Source organism: Passer domesticus, chromosome 2 (assembly GCF_036417665.1).
Source record: "Passer domesticus isolate bPasDom1 chromosome 2, bPasDom1.hap1, whole genome shotgun sequence".
NCBI classification, from domain to species: Eukaryota; Metazoa; Chordata; class Aves; order Passeriformes; family Passeridae; genus Passer; species Passer domesticus.
Window position 1 is genome coordinate 6,521,772 of NC_087475.1, and position 18,264 is coordinate 6,540,035.

At 41.3% G+C, this 18,264-nt stretch overlaps 2 long non-coding RNA genes across 7 annotated transcripts in view; one reads left to right on the forward strand and one right to left on the reverse strand.

Annotated features, from left to right (window-relative positions):
* LOC135293142 (uncharacterized) overlaps positions 1-18,264 on the forward strand; it is a 91,222-nt gene that overhangs the window by 66,304 nt on the left and 6,654 nt on the right. For all 6 annotated transcript variants that reach the window (XR_010355279.1, XR_010355278.1, XR_010355277.1 and 3 more), the window contains one exon: positions 12,766-12,869. This is a non-coding gene — a long non-coding RNA (uncharacterized LOC135293142). The remainder of the gene's footprint in view (positions 1-12,765; positions 12,870-18,264) is intronic.
* Positions 11,042-18,264, reverse strand: part of LOC135293182 (uncharacterized) — a 33,398-nt gene continuing 26,175 nt past the window's right edge. The window contains exons 2-3 of the long non-coding RNA XR_010355304.1: positions 11,655-11,855; positions 11,042-11,170 (exon numbers count right to left, since the gene is read on the reverse strand). This is a non-coding gene — a long non-coding RNA (uncharacterized LOC135293182). The remainder of the gene's footprint in view (positions 11,171-11,654; positions 11,856-18,264) is intronic.

Consider the following 18,264-nt stretch of genomic DNA (forward strand, 5'->3'; position numbering starts at 1 on the left):
TTAGCTTCATAGAAAACATCCAAACAGTTCATGGAATTTATGCCTTGGGGAAGCATTTGTTTTTCTTGTTTGGTCAATTAAACACTGCCTTTCTTAAGGGAGGGTGTATTGTAACATCAGGCATGATAATAAACAGAAATACCAATGGATTGCTGTAAAAAAAGTTTGGGTTGATGTTGGGGATTCCAGTTATGCCTTTGGAGAGCTCAGACACTCAGGGAAGGGAAATGCAAACTGAGGAGCCTTCTGCACAACTTTGCTTGAGATTATTCAAACTGAATAGCTCCAAGCTCCTTATGAATCTGATGGTGCTCTAGTAGCAAGAAGTGAAAAAAAGAATAAAATTAAGCTACGTGATTATTTTTTTCAATGTGAGCAAAGGGAATTTTAAGCAGAAATGCTATGAAGAAGTTATCATGGCGCCATCAAAAATATCAGGAAAGTTTTTCTTCTGAAAAGAAATAGATGTACAAAGCATACAAATTGTTGAGCTGGATGGAGGCTTAGAGGGTGCTGATTCAACACAGAACACAATAATTTCACCAAGACCTTTAAGAAAAGTTTTGCTTTATTTCAATACATTTAAGATGCATAATGTTCAATTTAAGTTTTATTTTTATGCTTGCATTTAATCTTTTTTTTTTTTTTTGTAACATTATAATAGAAAGGTCAAAATCATATGAAGCAGTAGTGAAGCATTTATGTAAGTATGACGTGAGCAATTAATTTTGAATTATCTCAATCTCACGCAAAGTCAAGGACTACAGATTCTGAAGCCTTGGACTTTCCCATGAGGTGGTCTCGGGTGGGAAGTCTTCAAATTGCAGAGGATGTGTTTCCTTTCATTGGTTCCATTTTCAGGTACTGCCTTCACAGACACAAAGTTGATCCAGCTCTTGCTCTTTCCAGGAGGTCTGGTTGTAGAATTGCACTCAAGAAGCTCTGTGCTGTTCCTCAGTCTTTCCAGTGTCTCCAGTGATTTAAAATTAAATACAAAGTGTATTCTTCAAAGTAGCTGTTGGTGAACTTCCTCCTTTGATTTTGTTCCTACCTTCCCTCTACCTACTCTGTCCCTCCTGATCTGATTATGTTAAGAATTACTCTGGAAGAGGAGGTGGCTGGAAAAATACAAAAAGTACACACATCTGTTCTCTCCCTCTCCCCTCACTGGGTTGCTGAGCACATGCAGAGACCCTGGACCACAGTCCCCAGCAGGCCTGTGGCAAACCATAAGGAGGACTTGTTAACTGTGATTCTCTCACAAAGTCCTTATTAGGCTACACCATCAGACTTCCCTCTTCTTCCTTCTCCAGGTTGCTGTGGGAGTGTAACTGATGCACTTCATTAGGGTTTGAAATGGTGTGAGTAATCCTATTGTTTCTATCACTCTGTGTAAAGTGTGTATAATCACCCTGCTTCCTCATGAGGGTATGAGTAACCCTTTTTTATGACAAGCTTTTTCCATATTCCCTATTTTTTTGCTTTTTAGCTTGTGATTCTACTCCTGCAGCTTTGGATTGATTCAGGTGAGGGGGGAGGCTGGGAGGTGGGAAGAAGGAGGGATGCAAAGGGAGAAAAAGAGCACTTTTCCTTCCCTCACCTGTTACCCTGATGTTTCAGTTTTGCTGTGGGCTGGAGATCAGATCTTAAACCAGAGGAAATCCCACAGGCTGTGACTGCTGAGGGTTATTGGTGAGGATGTGGCAATAGAGGTTCCTTGTCCTGTTCCCAGCAGATGGAATTGGTGGTTTGGTGAGGGTGTCACCATCCCAGGGGTCTTTTCCATGCTCACTCTGCCAGTGCTGCTCCTGCTAGTGCAGTTGTACTGAGATGGGAAACCTGGGGCCAAGAAATCAAATGTAAACAACATCCAGAGTTTATTTACAAGTTCTTTTGACTAGTCTGTGAACAAGGATCTGGAAACCAAAAACCTGAGCTTGTTCTGGGCAGAAGGACAGCATTGCTTCTTACTCATGTCTCACAGTTACTAATAGCACTGAATGTATAACTTGGCTTAATTATTTCAAGTGATACATTTCTTTTCCTCATGCTGCATATGCCTTGTTCTTGCTGCTGCTCAGTATTCAGTACTGCCATCACATCCAGCAGTTTGCAGTGCTTTCCCCAGTGTGCCCCTGTGTTCAGCTCCCTCAGACAGTCATACTGGGCTCTACAGTCACATGTATTTTGCAATATTCCTCTGCCACTCATTTCCACCAGCATAGTCTCTCTGCAATGTTTTGCCGCAGGAGATGGACAGCGTTGTTCAGAGCATTTCCCAAATGCTCAATAAGAATTTTTGTTTCTGAATTTGAGGGTTTGTAATACTTCCTGGGAATGAGTCAGTTCCCATCCTATTGGAAGAGCGGGAGAAGAAGGCCCAAGGAAGAAAGAAGATTAAACACCAGCTACTGGATTGATGGATTGCTTTGCTTTACTTCCTTGATAATATACGGGCATAAACCAAAATCTTCCATCTCACACTTTGACATTTCTGGCAAACGTAAAATGCAGACCAATAGAAAAACAAAAGTAGCACATACCAGGAATCAGTCCCACAAACCCAACTTTTTTTTCACTTTGCTGCCACAAACCCTTATCCCCATATTGATAAAAGAATTCCTTCTCTTCCTTCCTACATACAAACTCAGCCCCCTTGGTAGATAGTCCATTTCTTTTTAGCATCTACTGTCTTTGTGGTAACATTTTTATTTGCTGGATGAAAGGGTAGGAAACCCACTGGTGATTTTCTATTGCTGTTTATTTTATGCAGAATTTCCTCAGATGCTCCAGCATGGATATCTGGGGATCTTTTCTTCTGTAGTATCCAGCATGGAAGGGTCTTGATCCTTGTTACACATTCAGTAAACATTCAGCATTAACAACATATCAATGCTTAGTTGTTCTTAAATAATTGTTATTGCCACTGGCTAGAAAATAGAATAAATGGGAGGGGAGGCATACCCTGGGCAAGTATTGATTGCTGTTCCAAAATATTGTCAAAAAATGAGATCCACGGAACCTATAGTAAAACATTACAGTACAAGTTGGTGAGACACTGTGTTCTGAATTGTTTTCAACTTTATTGAGAACATTATTGATCTTCTATATCCAAAGGGACTTGGTTTCCTAAGCATTTTCATTACAGCTTCTGGCTCACCTACAAGCACACTAAACCAAGAATACTTTGTCTGGGGAACTAAGTGGTCTCTGGTCTGCCTTGCCCTTGAGTTGAATCCGACTTCTAAGAGACTTCCTCAGCCCTGATGTCGTCAGCAGAGCACAGTGCTATGTTGGAACATGAGGGAAATATTAGATCATGGAAATTAACTAAGTGGAAGGACTTAATCTAATTCCTTCATCCTAGGTTATTGTTCTTTTACAGTCATAACAAATTAGGAAGACTATGTAGTGCAAGGAAAAAAAAGAAAAACACTTTATCCCAAAATCCCCTAAGAAACAAAACAACAGATCCTGGCTCATGATGTCTTTTCCTTGTGTTCTGATATGTCCCTACTCTTGTCCCTTTAATATACATCATGAATTTTTCAGAATGTGCTCTCTGCTGTTGTGCATGGAACCGTGGGTTACAGATGTTAATAGGATGTGGTAGAAATTAGTTTTAAATTTTCTGGTGAAGAGAACTGTGCTGGATATGGTCATAGGCTGGTGAGATGATCCACAAGTGGTGCTGAATGTCTGTGATTTCACTGTTTTGAAAATACACACCCCAGGAGTGGGGCTGATTGGAACAGCTGTAAAAAATGGCACTTTTATTTTAAGTGTTTGAGGAGAGATGCTAAAGGGCATTTACTGCAAACTGAGGCTTGTGAACATGTTGGTCACAGTTCTGATACCCTGGCAGTGGCTGCCACATGAGAGAATGCCCGAGCCTGAGGAGGGGCTGGGGCAGTTTCCCAGCTGCCCTCAGACAGATGGAGGAATGGATGGATGCCAGACTTCTCTGTGCTTTCTCGACAGGTTTTATGTGACCCAGCAGAACACTACCGAAACAGCAGGTCCTGTACCACTCATGTAGTAAAAGCTAATGGGTTTGTTGCTGAAATTTTTAGGTTTTCTGTGTGCAGTTGTAAGCATCCCATTTATCTAACAGCTGTGCTATTGTTGTTTATGACCACTGACTTGAATGAGTTACCAGGAGCTGCTCAGAAGGGGCTCTTTGCTGCCTATGTCTGTTTTCATCTATGCTCTTGTGTCCCCCAAAAAGAGCTAGGCTTTAAAAAGGTGTGACTCAGCACAGTTGTGTCACGTAATTTATTATTATTCTTCTTGAGAGCCTTGGGTATTACCTCAACACAATTATGAAACAGGGCCCTATTGTGGTTAGCCCTGTACACAAATATGCTGAAGGGTAGTCCAGTTATAAAATGAACAGTACAATGAGAAATACCAGCTAGAGACACTAAAATGAGTGCAAAAAAACAAGATAATGTTTTAGCCATCAGTGGTTGGGTTAGTCTGCAACTGCCTCAGCTGAAAGCATAGGATTTCTAAACTGTAAAAGGCTCCTTAAAAAAACCCAAACATAAACTTTACACCATATTTGTGAGCCAAACAGAAGCAAAGGTTTTGAGGTGGTGAAGCAATTGAAAGAAAAAGTGTTTGCAGAGTGATTAAAATAGGGTACTAGCGAACCTGGGCTTGCATCTCATGGTCCTTACTGCTGAAGAATGAATCTGTTTCTGTGGCTGGTGGTTGTGCTCCCAGTCCTATCCTTCTCTAGCACCACACTTTTGGAAACTGCTCCATGGCAGGATTGAGAATGTGTTGAGCCTCAGACCAGCTGGCTCAGGCAACATGTCCATTGCTCCAGAGAGGATTTCCAGAATCCAGTTTTGGTCCCACAGGAAAGCACTGGATTGCTCAAAGAGATCCCATTAAATAAAGGTTCCAGAAATTTCCAGTCTCTCTGCTGCAAAGCTTGATCTCAATTAGACCAAGAGCTGCAGGACCTTTGTTTTAGCTCCTTGGATGACTAACATTATCTGGGGGTCTGGTTTGTCTCTCCCTGCTGATGAAGTTTTCCTCTAGGAAAAGTCTGATGAGTTGTGGTGGGTTGGTTCTGGCTGGATGCCAGGTGCCCACCAAAGGCACCCTATCACTGCCATCCTCAGCTTGACAAGGGAAAAAAATACAACACAAGGTTCTTGGGCTGAGATAAGGAGAGAGACCACTCACCCATTACCATTGCAGGCAGAGCAGTCAGGATGTGAGAAAATCAGATTAATTTATTACCAATAAAAGCAGAGTAGCATAGTGAGAAACAAAAAGCATATCTTAAAATACCTTCCCCCTGCCCTTCCCTTCCTCTTGGGCTCAATTTCAGCCCCATTTCTCCTCCTCCTCTCTCTTAGCAGCACAAGGAGACAGGGAATAGGGGCTGCAGTCAGTTCATCACTCATCTCTGCTGCTCCTTCCTCCTCAGGGAAGAGGAGAACTCCTCACACCTTTCCCCTGTTCTAGTCTGGGGTCAGATATAGGGGAAGCTTCCAGCAGCTTCTCACAGAAGAAACCTTGTAGTCCCTCAGCTTCCAAAACCTTGCCTCAAAATCCCAATCTAAAGAACCATAGAATGATTTGGGTTGGAAGGACCTTAAAGATCATCTAGTCCAGCTTCCCTGAGAGGAACAGGGACACCTTCCAGTAGATCACCTCTAATCATGACATGTAAGTGTCTAACCCCTGCCAGATGTCTAATAGGTCTTGTGGTTGAAAAATGCATTTGATTTTAGGGAAGCTTTGAATGGGCAGCAGTGATTCTGCTTTGTATATTTCCATGAGTGCTCCAGCAAGACTGAAGTACCATGGTGGCTGAGGGGAGATTTGATTTGTGGGTCAAGAATACATTTTCACATCTCTGAATAGTATAACACCCTTTCACACTGATCCAAGAACACAGAGAACTTCTGACTAAACACTGTTTTTCCCTGTGACTGTGGCTTCTTCCTTTCACCTCCCTGCAGGACCCAGACCTTCCTGCTGCTGCTGCTACATAAAATTGTTCAGCTGAAGTCCGTAAGGCCATGGCAAGTGACCACAACTGAGTATCTGTCCCATGGATTGTTTTCTTCTCTGATTAAAAACTCAGAAAACTTCTTTTCATTCCCTAATTTCCCAAAGTGCCACGATCAGGTCTGTGCACCTGCACACCAGTTCCCCACGAGCAGCTTGGGGTGACACAGAACTGCTCTATGGCACATTCAGCTGGGGATGTTGCAGAGTGAAGATGTCCTTTAGCAACTCCCTCTGAAGTGACACTTTTTTCCTCCTGAAAATAGAAATAAAAGTTTTTCTGTCTCTCAGGACAGGTTCTGAGTTACAGCAGGTCAATGGTGTCTGGGCCAAGTGAAGACTGCATCAGTCAGCCCCCAAAGGTCCATGCAGGAGCTCCAAGCATGCTGCTATTTATTTTACCAGGTAGAGAGGTGAACCTAGCACAGAGCAAATACTGTACAGTCATCTCTGCAGCCTCAGAATGAGTATTTAACCTGGGGGGGGGAAAAAGCTCATAAGGAGATAATGTAGATATATTGGGAGGGGAGGCAATTTTTAAACCAAAAAAATATGATGTTTGGAAATAACAGTTTGATTCAAATGGTTTTCTAGAGCTAGAGGAGGGATGTGTGGTGTTGAGTCAAGGCTAGTCTTTGGGGAGGCATTCTGAAAATATAAAATGACACGATTAGTACAAGCATTCTCTAATCATCTACCCATAAGACTAAAGAATACTTTTTTCCCTACTTAGCCATGCACAAGTTTTTGTGCTGAATGGCTGCTTTTGGGAGATTGACAATGCCAAAGGTAAAGGCTGGCTACACTTTTCCCTCCAGTTGATGCATCTGGATGTATCAGTCAAGGAATATATTGTGAAAATAGTAACATTTTAAAATTAGACTAATCACTGAGAGAAATAATTCATGTCACGGCAAAAAATAGTTTAGGTAGTTTAGGAAGTGGCATATACGTTGTAGCCAGCTGCAAGTGGATCTTGTCTGTCTCTCAGTTGTGGGGTTTCTTTTCAATTGATACTGTCATTGAAATAGCTGAGACTCAACTCCAGATACCTCGACCTTTTTCTGCTTATTTTAATGCTGGCTGATTCTTCTGGATTCCCTACTCTGCTTATTAATTATACATTGAAAAATAACAAAATATTATGAAGCACTGCCATGTCTGTGGAATCCAGCATATTGGATTTTTCTCCTGGAGTGTCAAGCTAGATTAATTATTCTGATAACAGCAGGACTAATCCATTCATCACATACAGTGAAAAAGGCACCGTTAACATTCGGACTGAGTGATTCTTGGTCTTGAGAGGTGCAAATGGCAGAACTGGCATTTAGAGGGCATTTGTGCCTTTAAAAAAACCACATTCCCCTGTTACCTTCTCCCTTTCTTGGGTCAGATTCTTGCTGCAGGGCTGGCTGTTACCATGGGGGCAGGAGGCAGCTCTGTGCAGGGCTGTGTAGGTACAAATGTTTGGCAGAACCCTCCAATGTTAGGTAGAGGATATAATTAACCCGTCATTTAACATTAAAAAATAAAACAAAACATTAAAAAAAAAACAAACCCCAAACCCCCAAAAAACCCAAACAAACAAAAAAACAGAAAAAAAGAAAGAAAGAAGGAAGTGATTTTGTTTTTCTGGTTGCCTTAGTTCCTGCTTTCCTAAGGTGAGATTGCCAAGAATCATTTCATGGCTTTTGAAAGCTAATTTGAGGTCAGACAGTGAATCAAAATCAATTCTTGATTTTTGTCAAGTGTGAGCTGCAGCCGAAGGGTCTGATTTGGGACGAGGGTGAGCATCCACAGTGGCATCCTGCCCTCACTGCTGCTTCCAGCTGCCAGCACCTTCCTCTACTTCCTCTGAACTTATGAAACTCAGGGGCAGGATTCTTTCAGCTCAAACCCCTCATGTTCAAAAAAACTTATTCTATTTTGGTACAGGGAAAGGAAAAGAAAGTTAGATCTCTGGAATGTGCCCTCATTAAAAAGAGGCAGGTAACTGGCTGGCTGCATGACTGGAACTCGTCTCAGCTCATGCACTTGTAACTGAAACAACTCAACTTTCCAGAAGTCTCTAAATGGATTGCTTTCAGTCGGAACAGTACACAGACATTATAAAACCTGCAATTACTTTTACTGTAGGGCCATAAAATATAGATCTGTTAAAGTCTGGGTGTAGAACACACGGACATCCTACAGTTCCGACCAGCCCAGATGAAAGTCTATTATGAATGATGAAAACAAGGTACTAGAAAATCCATTAGAGCTATTTGTTCCCACTTGCAATGATAGTCTCTGTAACCACATTAAATCAAAGCATCTCTGGGACTTCATTACAAATTTCATTTATCGATACCGTAAGCTGATATAAATAACAGTGTAAGAAAATCTGGGAAGAAATTACATTGCTTTGTATGATTTAGGGATTTGTGATCAATTATTTAGCATTTCTAGCAGAGATGCACTTAATGTTTTCATTGAAGTGGGACCCTCTAGTGCTGGGGACCGTGTGCATATTGAGTGAACAAGAATCGTTGGCCCAGAGTGCTCTGACCATTTAAATTGGGTTAAGGACATAAGAGTGTAAAATGAGAGAGCAAAAATGACTAAACTCCTCTCTAGATACCACCACTGCTCTGGGATTGAAACTACATTCATATCTAGTGAGAAATGAAAAGACATGTTTGGTTTTGAACTCTAGGAAACAGCAAAAACAGAGACCAACAGAAACCTGTGGTCACTGTGTGTAGCAGCTCCTTCCCCGTGCTCTCCCAAGCCCCTCTTCTCTCACAAACAGGAACAGGACTGGCTGGGGTCTCTTCTGGAAATAATGACCTTGGCCAAGAATGGTTAGCAAAGAGAAGCAAGAACTGCCTGTTTTTGGGGTAAAAATTGAATCAGAAATTTCTGCAAGGGCAGGCAGTGATAGGATAAGGGATAATGTCTTTAAACTGAAACAGGGTAGACTTAGATTAGATATTAAGAAGAAATTATTTACTGTGAGGGCGGTGAGACACTGGAACAAGTTGCTCCAAGAGGTTGTGGACTCTTCAGCCCTGGAAGTGTTCAAGGCTAGGTTGGATGGGGCTCTGAGCAACCTGGTTTAGTGGAAGGTGTCTCTGCACATGGCAGGGGGGTTGGAAAAAGATGATTTTTAAGGTTCCTTCTAAACCAAACAATTCTAACAGTCTCTGATTCTGTAATTCAGATTGTTGTTGTGTTTTTGACACAGTCAAAACCAGCCTTGCTCTTCCTGACCCATCAAGATGTTTGCATTTCAGTTTTCAGGCCTTGTGAGCTCAAAATGTAAAAAAGAGATATTAATCAAACATGCCAATAAAGTTCAGAGAAAGCAATATGAACCCAAAACAATGATTCTCCACCCCACACCACAGATTCCCCTTCCTCTCTGCAACATGCAATTATCATGAGGTGGTTATCAGTCCTGCAATCACTAGGCACAACAGTGTGAGCTAGGAATGTATCATCAATTTATCATCAACATTACCTTGTAATTTCTTTGCTTTTATTGGTCTATACAGCCTCATCATACATAAATAGTGGTATGCAACTTTGTGAAAATTGTTCAGAATGAAAAAGCCCACCTTGAAATAAATTATATTAAACACATCAATTTCTAGCATAAATATATAATTTGCAACCCCAAATTATAAAAACTGTGACTTGTTAACATAGATGAGGAGATGTGTCTGTGTCAGTCACTGGTTCCAAAATACTTTTAAACAATAAATCTGAAACTCAAACTTTCATGATGCCACATTTGCAGGGACTGCTGAGGTGGGTGAAGTTCAGACAATGATGGCAAAGGCTCTAATTTCCTAAAGGATGTGAAAATCCAGTTTTTACTCAAGGTGGGATTGAAAGTTTCGGACTGTTTATTCTGTTTATTATCACCTCCATGCATTTTTTCCTGTGAACTGGATGTGTCAGGGAAACGTTCCTGTCCTGAAGGATGGTGCTGCTGTAATGAAGACAGAATTCCAGGAGTATTTTTCCAGAATGCACACAGGGGACAATGGAGTGGTCTTCTGAAGGCCTCAAATGTCAGAGAATTCTTTGTGTCTCTCTAAAGCTAAAGCTCTGGAGACTTTCCCCAAGGTCTGGACAGCTGGAGTTGATGCCATGTGCAGGAGTAAACTCTCAGCACAAGCAGCAATGCTTGTTCCTGACCCCAGCCACAGCCCTCCTGTCAGTCAGGGTCTGGTTGGCTCCAACACAACCTGCAGCAGCTCATCCTTTGCCCTTCTTTGGGTCTGAAATCTGGGTCTGTTTTACCATTCTCATTCTTTGAGAGGAGGAGCAGATGTGAGTATCCTAACCAAACAGAGCCTTTGGGGCAGCGGCTATTCCTAACTTGATCTTTAGTCAGTGTAATCATGGAAGCAGAATGTCTGCATCACTGGCATTCATGAAGAAAGCAGGGGATCCTGCAGGTGGGCGTTGCAGCATCGTGTGAATATTGCCCCTTTTTCTCTTCCACTTCACTGTACCAGAAAAGTGAATCTATCAATTATGTCCCAAAAAGCTACAGATTAAATAAACACAGCCTGCTGTCTCCCACCAGCCTGTCACCATGGTCTCTTTGACCTGTTTGACTGAATGCCACATAGCAAAGCCAGAAAACAGGAAAACTTCCTGTGCTCACAGCACTGACATGATATAATCAATGTCCTTGTCTCTAGTATCCCTTAGAAAAAGCCTTTTGAGGTTTAGCTGAAGCTTCTGAAAACATCCTTGAAAATGGTTTCTGAATACATCAGAGTTACAGCTTTTATGTGTATATCTGTATACATACATATAAATATTTTTAAAAGGTAAAAGTCCAATTCATCTTCCATTCCTTACAAGTCGAGTACATCCACTGGGTTTAATAAGAGAGTAAAATCAGGTCCCAGCTCATGAAAGAGCTTCAGTCTGAGCTTTGAGGAGGTGACACATACCAGAGGCTTTAATTAGTCATGTCAGCAAAAGCTTTGCTGACTAAGGGCTTCCATAGCTCAGCTGGTCTGTGGGGCAGCATCCAAGCTGGATGCTATAGGATATTGACCTCTCTTGAGAACCCTGTGCAGCAGCCAACCATCTGCAAAACATGCAGAGTAATCATAATAATTCCCTTGGCAGTCTGTTTCAGAGAGGAAAGGGAAAAGAAAGAGAGAGAGAGAGAAAAAGGAAATTAATTTCAGTTAGCGTTGAAATACTCCTGTGATTATTGCCTTCACATTTTTTACTTTGGGGCTATATATTAGAACATTTCTACTCTCAACACCAAATGTTGTAACAAGGTCTTCAGGGCTAAGAAAAAAAGAAAACTCGTTATACTAGTTTGGTATTCTCCCCCATCAACAAAGATAGATCTTGATTCTTAACAAGAAATGTGTTTTTACATATTTTTACACAGAGGTACTTAGCATTATTTATTAGTAGCCACAATAGCTTTCATATCTAATTGTAGGGGTGGCCAACCTCCCTGACCCCATGAACAATATAACAAAATCTTCATATGCTTGACAGTCTGTTATCCCAGAATTTATAAGGAAAGGAAGGGAAATAAGTTTGTGGTGGGGGGTTTTAGTTTTTTTTTCCTGAAGCACTGACATATAAAATACCTCAATAATGTTGTATTTCTGTATCTGATGCCCTGAACTCCTCCATTCCTCTGGAAGCACTGGCAAGGGCAGGTGTTGCTTTGCAGAACAGCTGCCTCTGGCTGGTGACTGCAGCATTATCAGGCCAAAACTGTGTTCCATGGAAGCTCTGTTTACCCAGGAGAGGTCAGGAGGTGGAAGTGTCCCCATGTGGAGCTGAACCTGTGACAGTGCATGGAGGTGACTTTAAAATGAAGGCACTCTAGCAGGTTCAGTTCTCAAATTCGTCACTTGTACAAATGGGGGAACAGAAAGTAAAATAAGACTATTTTTCATGTAGCACATGTAATAACCCTTTAAATACTTTGTGAGCCCTCTAGTGGTGCTGTCCGTGCCCTGGAAACCTCCGGGAGGCAGCTGGAGCAGGGCAGCCTCTCCTGTGAGTACCAACACTGAGTACCAACACTGCTCTTAAGGGTGCAGCGTGCACATCTCCTTTTTTTTTCTGATTAGCTTTTAAAACGACAGAGGTGAGGGCTTTATTTCTGCTTCCCCTGATAAAAAATTCTTCAGAACAAAGGTGTGTGTCTCCTACATCTCAGGCAGCTGTGGTGAACAGCTAAGACAACATCATCCTTAATGTGCCTGCTGCAGGTCTGGTTTTCAGTACGCCGTGGGTTAAACAGCATAGTAGGAATACAACAGGAGTTCACCAGAGAGGAAAAATTTGGCTGCAAAATCCTAAACCCATTTCTAAAAGAGCTCATCTATGGGATTTCTGTGCTGTGAAAAGCATCACTCTGCTTTTATTCCAAACACAGTTTGGAGCGCTCCTTTATTTTTTTAGAATTGACTCATAAAGACTACAGGAGGGCAATTAGTGAAATAAACCACTAATCCTCGGTGCAGTGCCCGCTATGGCACTGCTGTTTAACAGTCTCCTTGCTAATCAATTCTCTTCAGTCGGCTCAATGCCATAGATGCTATGTAAATAAATGCAAGTTTAAGAGTGTTCTACAGCGAGCAGTTACAGGTCTGTTCCTTCTCCTCCACCATAAAATCAGCAGGCATGTTAACAGATATCTACTCCACCTTGTAGAAACGACTTTCCTTGTTTGTTTGATTGCTGCAGCTCAGGAAAAACAGAAGCAGGGAGCAGCAATAAAGCAGCCTGTTCATCGTGGGCAGCACCTCCAACATCTGATACCTCGATGGCAGCCAAGGCATGGAACAAAGGTGAATATTTTAGAGTCAAAACAATGCCAGCAGTTTAGGTGGCTATTTTATTTCTTCTGTGATATTTTTTGTTTCTGTGATAAATTTAAAGCCAGATTCTCTTAATTAGAGTTTTCTGGATGAAATGGTTTTTACTTGTCATCTTCTTCCTGCATAACATTCCTCCAGAGGAGAGGTTTTCCTTTACAAGTTGAGATGTTTTCCTTTACAAATTGAGTTATTAGTGGAATATGTAATAAGTATAATTTGAAATGAGGCAGTGTGCAAAATCCCATCCAAGACAAATGAAACCTAACCCTGTTGAGGATGATGGCAAACCCACATCTTCTTTAATGGAACTAGAATTTCACCCTGGTGTGTCAGTGAGCAACACCTTTTAACTAACTTTTCTCTTCTAAGAAGGGTCAATGCTTTTTCAGAAATCTGGAAAGCTGTGTGTATTTGTCATTTCTCTTCTGTGCTGTCCTGAGGTAAGAGCAGTGATGCTCAGAAAGAGATAATGAAACCCTTTATATTTCCAATACTACAATCCAGTATCCTCCAGCACAGAGATGAGGGTGAAAAAAATGAAGACACAGGGAGATGGAATTACTTGCCCTGAATTATCCATCAGAACTTTAAACAAAGCACAGGTCTTGTATGCTCATGGCATTGAGCAGACATTTAAAACCAAGCAAATAAGAGGATGTTGGGTCCTGCAAGTTTCACTGAGTTACTTACATAACATTCTTGTCAGTCTTCATACTTACATTGGATGGCAAATCTAAATAAACAAAGCATTTTATTTGAGTTGAATAACAAATCTTGAATAAACACAACATTTTATATGAGTGTCTAGCATTTAAGAATTTTTAGAAGCTCCAAAGTTCCATTATGTTGTCTTTGTAGAGAACAGCTTCCTTCCCTTTTTTCAGTGTGGATTTTTTAATAATTTCTGATAATGTTGTGATACATATCACTGGCAACTTCAAACACTCACTTTTTTACAGATAAATTATCTTAATTATACAAATTCCTTCTGCCTAGTGGGAACTTATTAATATAGCAACATCTTATACATTAATACTAACTAATTTCCACATATATTATTTATCAATATTTTAGCATCTAGCACAGGTGGTGAGCTTTTCACTGACTAAAATGGTGAATGAACTCAGGTAAATTATACTGACAGACCATATGCACCATGTGCATGACTGCTGAACCTAAAAATTTCACAAAGCAGGAAAAAAGATGCCGTATTTTTTTTTCTCTCCAAATGTTACCAGTTTTGGAGCTCATTTCCTTCTATGAGACACAAAATATTCAGTAACTTCATTAGGTATATTTATTAAGGATAGAGAACTGGACCTGTTGACATACTGCACATGCAAAGCCATCCTGAAATTATTAGTTTAACTAATAGGCAGTTAAATTATTTCAAAATATGCTTAGAACACATAAAATTACTTAAAGAGGAATATTTCTGAATTCAGTAACTGAAAAAGGTGGCAACAAATCCTGGAAATTCAAATCAGTGCAAGCTAAAGGACAAAGAGCTGGTTGTACAAAAAAAGAGAATTGAAAGGACTCAGTGAGTCCTGCTGAAATTCCACAATAACAATATATAACAATTTCTTTGTAGAACATTGGAGAAAGTTTGTTTATTTAACTTTATTTGAATTTTAAATTTAGTATGAAAAGTTCAGAAATTTCTTTTTGTTTTCTTAAATTAGAAAGATCCTATGTATTTAAGAAAAAGAGTGGGGGCTTTTCTTCTACCTTGCATTAGACTGAAAATGTACATGCTTAGTATAAAATAGCTTTAAATTATGTAGCAGAATTTCCTGCAAAAGATTTGGGTCTGCTCTTACTAGGGCTAGGGGTTTGCCAGGATAAACCATACATGTTTTAATGGAAAAAATGCAAGGTGAGCATCATGAGCATGTACTATAAAACACTGATAATTTTATTTAAATAAAAATATTCTTTATTTTAAATACACATGGATATGATTTATTTTTAAACGCACATGCTAAAAAATAATTAAAAAAAAATAAACGAAACCAAAACAATTTTGGTAACTGTTTATCTTTACTTCAGTGGTAGCAATAGCAGAGTGGTGTTATTGCCCCCTCCTCATTTCTGCTGTTTTGGCTGTGCAGAGGGAACTGAGTTCCTAGTTCTGTGGGGTCAGGAGCTTCTGAGTGCACAGAGGATTTCTCTAGGGGCTGCCAGGAGTGAGGCAGCCAGCCACATCCAGTGGGTCACCCTACCAGCCTCCAACCCTCTGACAGAGAGCTCCAGGGGTCTGTGATGGACAGGGTGGAAATAATTGCTGTTACAGATTTCCACCGAGCAGCCTTGTCCCTAGAGAGTGCAATTACAGAATCATCAGGGTTGGAAGAGACCTGCAAGTTTATCCAGTCCCACTGGCAACCCAGCACCACCATAATCACCCCTAAGCAGTGTCCCCAGGTGCCACATCCAGATGGTTCTTGAACACTTCCAGAGATTCCTCCAACTCCTTGGGCAATTTATTCCAATGTCTGATCACCGTGTCAGTGAATTTCTTTACTAGTATCTAATCTGAACCTCCCAAATTCAAATTCAATCCATCCCCTCTTGTCCTTTCACTTGAGACATGGCAGAGCAGACAGACCCCAGCTCACTGCTACCTCCCCTCAGGTGGTTGTAGATGTCTTTGGGCTCCTTCATGATCATAACTGAGATAATCTGATACAACTGAGATATGGTAATCTCACAACTGAGATAACATAACCACTTGCCCAGAGAAGTCTGTCTGCTAATTAATCAATCAACGCTGATAAATGAATCTCCATCAACTAAAATGTTTCTCTATGAATTTTTTCCCCTGTTAAGCCGTTCCATTCTAAGCACAGGTGGTACAGAACCAGAGCGGGTGGGTTTACACTAACAACAGCCTTGCCACCTCTGCGCCCACCTTTCATTGAAAAGAAAGGTCCTGCTCCATCTCCCCTGCCCTTTCTCCCCAGCTACAGGCACCCTTCTCCCTCCCCATATTGGCTTTGGAAATTGTGTGGCCTCAGGGCGAGCCCGCTCACTTGACAGGTTGACATATCTGGCAGTAAATTGTTCTTTTACTTGCATATTTATTTATCTGCAGTGTTGGATTTCCACCAGGTCAATTCTCTGCATTGATTTGCCCCAGGGCTACCTGATCACTAGAACCATTCCAAGGGAATGGGGCAGGAGAGTGTGGCTGGGGGAGCAGAGAGGGTGAGGGGCAGGGTCTCCTCTCTCTTCCTTGGCAGGACTCAGTGAGATGTGAAACCATAAGAAGATGAAGCTCACTGGCAGATTGATGTCCTGCCTGCTCCTGTCACACACTCCTGTCCTGTCCTTGCACCAGCCCCAGCAGCTGCAGGAGCTGCCTTGGACAAAAACCTGACACTTCCTCACAGTCCTTGTTTCAGCTGCACTGCCAGAAATGCATTTCACTGCTGGGCAGGCAGGCAAGAGCCCACCCACACTGACAGGAGGGAGCAGGCAGGGCAGGGACATGGAACCACAGCAGATAGATAGGATACAGATGGCTTGAGATGCTTTGGAAGGGTTTCTGAGATATCCAGAAGAAATCATGAGCTCTAGCTGTGGGATTGGCATCCTTGAGAGCCCCTCTGAATGTGTTCATGGTGTCCCTCTTCCCGCATCACTCAGCACATCTTTCTCCTCTTAACAAACATCTCCTTATGGCAGGAGTTGTGGATGGGTTTAAAAACACACGAAGCCAGCTGAAAACAAAATTCATGTGACAGCTATCACAAAACTGCAGCTCTAACAGTGATGGCTGCCTGGATGTTGAAACAGTGCTGAAAGAGAGTCGGACTCAGTGCAGTGGCACTCATCAAACCCTGACATGATGGCAGGTATCCTTCCTGTTCTCACAGGCATCCCAGAAGCCAGAGCTGTCTTTCTGCATCTGCTTTATAAAAACTTGCTTCTTGAGCTGCACATATCAATTCAGTTTTCTTTCCTTCTGGATGATGAGCAAATGTGAGCTTTGAGTTTATCAAGCCACAGCTGTGAGATACCTTTGACAGGGAATCTGCAAACCCAAATCCCCCAGTCTGATGAATATTCTCAAAACTAAGCACATTCAGGCTTCTGTGCACTGGATATCACACAGGCTTCCACAAGATGTGAGGGACTGGCAAAACAGAGCAGTGGGTTTAATTATGAAACAAAAAGTAACTATGAGAGAAACTATGTAGTAGCTAAGGGTACCCAAACCCCAGAGATTAACTCTGTCTTCCTGAGATATGAAGGACTGGCTGTTACATGTCTGGTTTATCACTGTGTTAAACCAATTTTATGTTGGTGTAAAAACAGGATGGTAGAGCTGTGCTGAATAAACCTAAGTATCCATCCCCTCTGCTCTGTCATATACTCTCATAGATAAAAAACCAGCTAATGATTGAGAAAATCAAAGAAAAACCTGTAAAAGTGAAATGGTAGAAATGCCAGGTGCGGGGGAAGAGAATCATTACGCTACTTGATCAATGCACTCCTACTGAAATGATTTGGCCTGAGGGGCAAGAGAAATTATTGGGAAGATAACATGCAGCAAGATAAAGACCTCTTGCAAAGCAGCATTAAAATATCTTTTATGAGTAATTAGACCAGGCTGAAAGTTTCTACAAGACTTTAGATTTCAACACACACTTTGTGTGCTTGACCACCTCCATCTCACTGTGTTATTTAATTCTTGCAACCCTTTGAACCCTGTTCTGTTGTTACTGAGCTTGTTATACAGTACTTTATTGGTTTAGCAGACACTTTAATTCACAGTGACTTATTCACAACATAATTCTATTCAAGAGAAACAAGCATGTGGTTCTGTACAACAGCAGCACATTCTGAGTGGATAGCATGGCACACATTGCAAAATCTATATTCATCACAGAGCATGTGTTCATGCCATGAGAATTCATATTTCTTCTTTAAAACTACACGAGTCTTTCTCAAGTGTAAAAGGCATTAGGAAGTGCACTTGAAAACTCTCTGGAGTTCAGGAAATGCCAAGGAACCTCATTTTTAAGTGTGTCTATTTGCACAGGAACGTCAATATGCAGAATGGCTGCTGGGCTAGAACAATGCAGGAAAAGAATTTGCAGAAAGGGGGCCAGCATGGCTGGGGTGAGAATATTGTGAGAAAAGTACCTTGCATGATAGCAGAGCTTTCAAATAATGGCTCCATTTAATTCCATCTATGATCATTAACTTTAGCTGTTTAAAATATTGCAAATGTATTCCTTATGAAATTGTTTCAAAGAAATATTTGGCTTGCAATAAGTTAGTAGCAACCAGTGGCAATGGTACTTTTACAGTAAATGTACATGAAATTTATGAGTGACTACACAGTGGGACATAA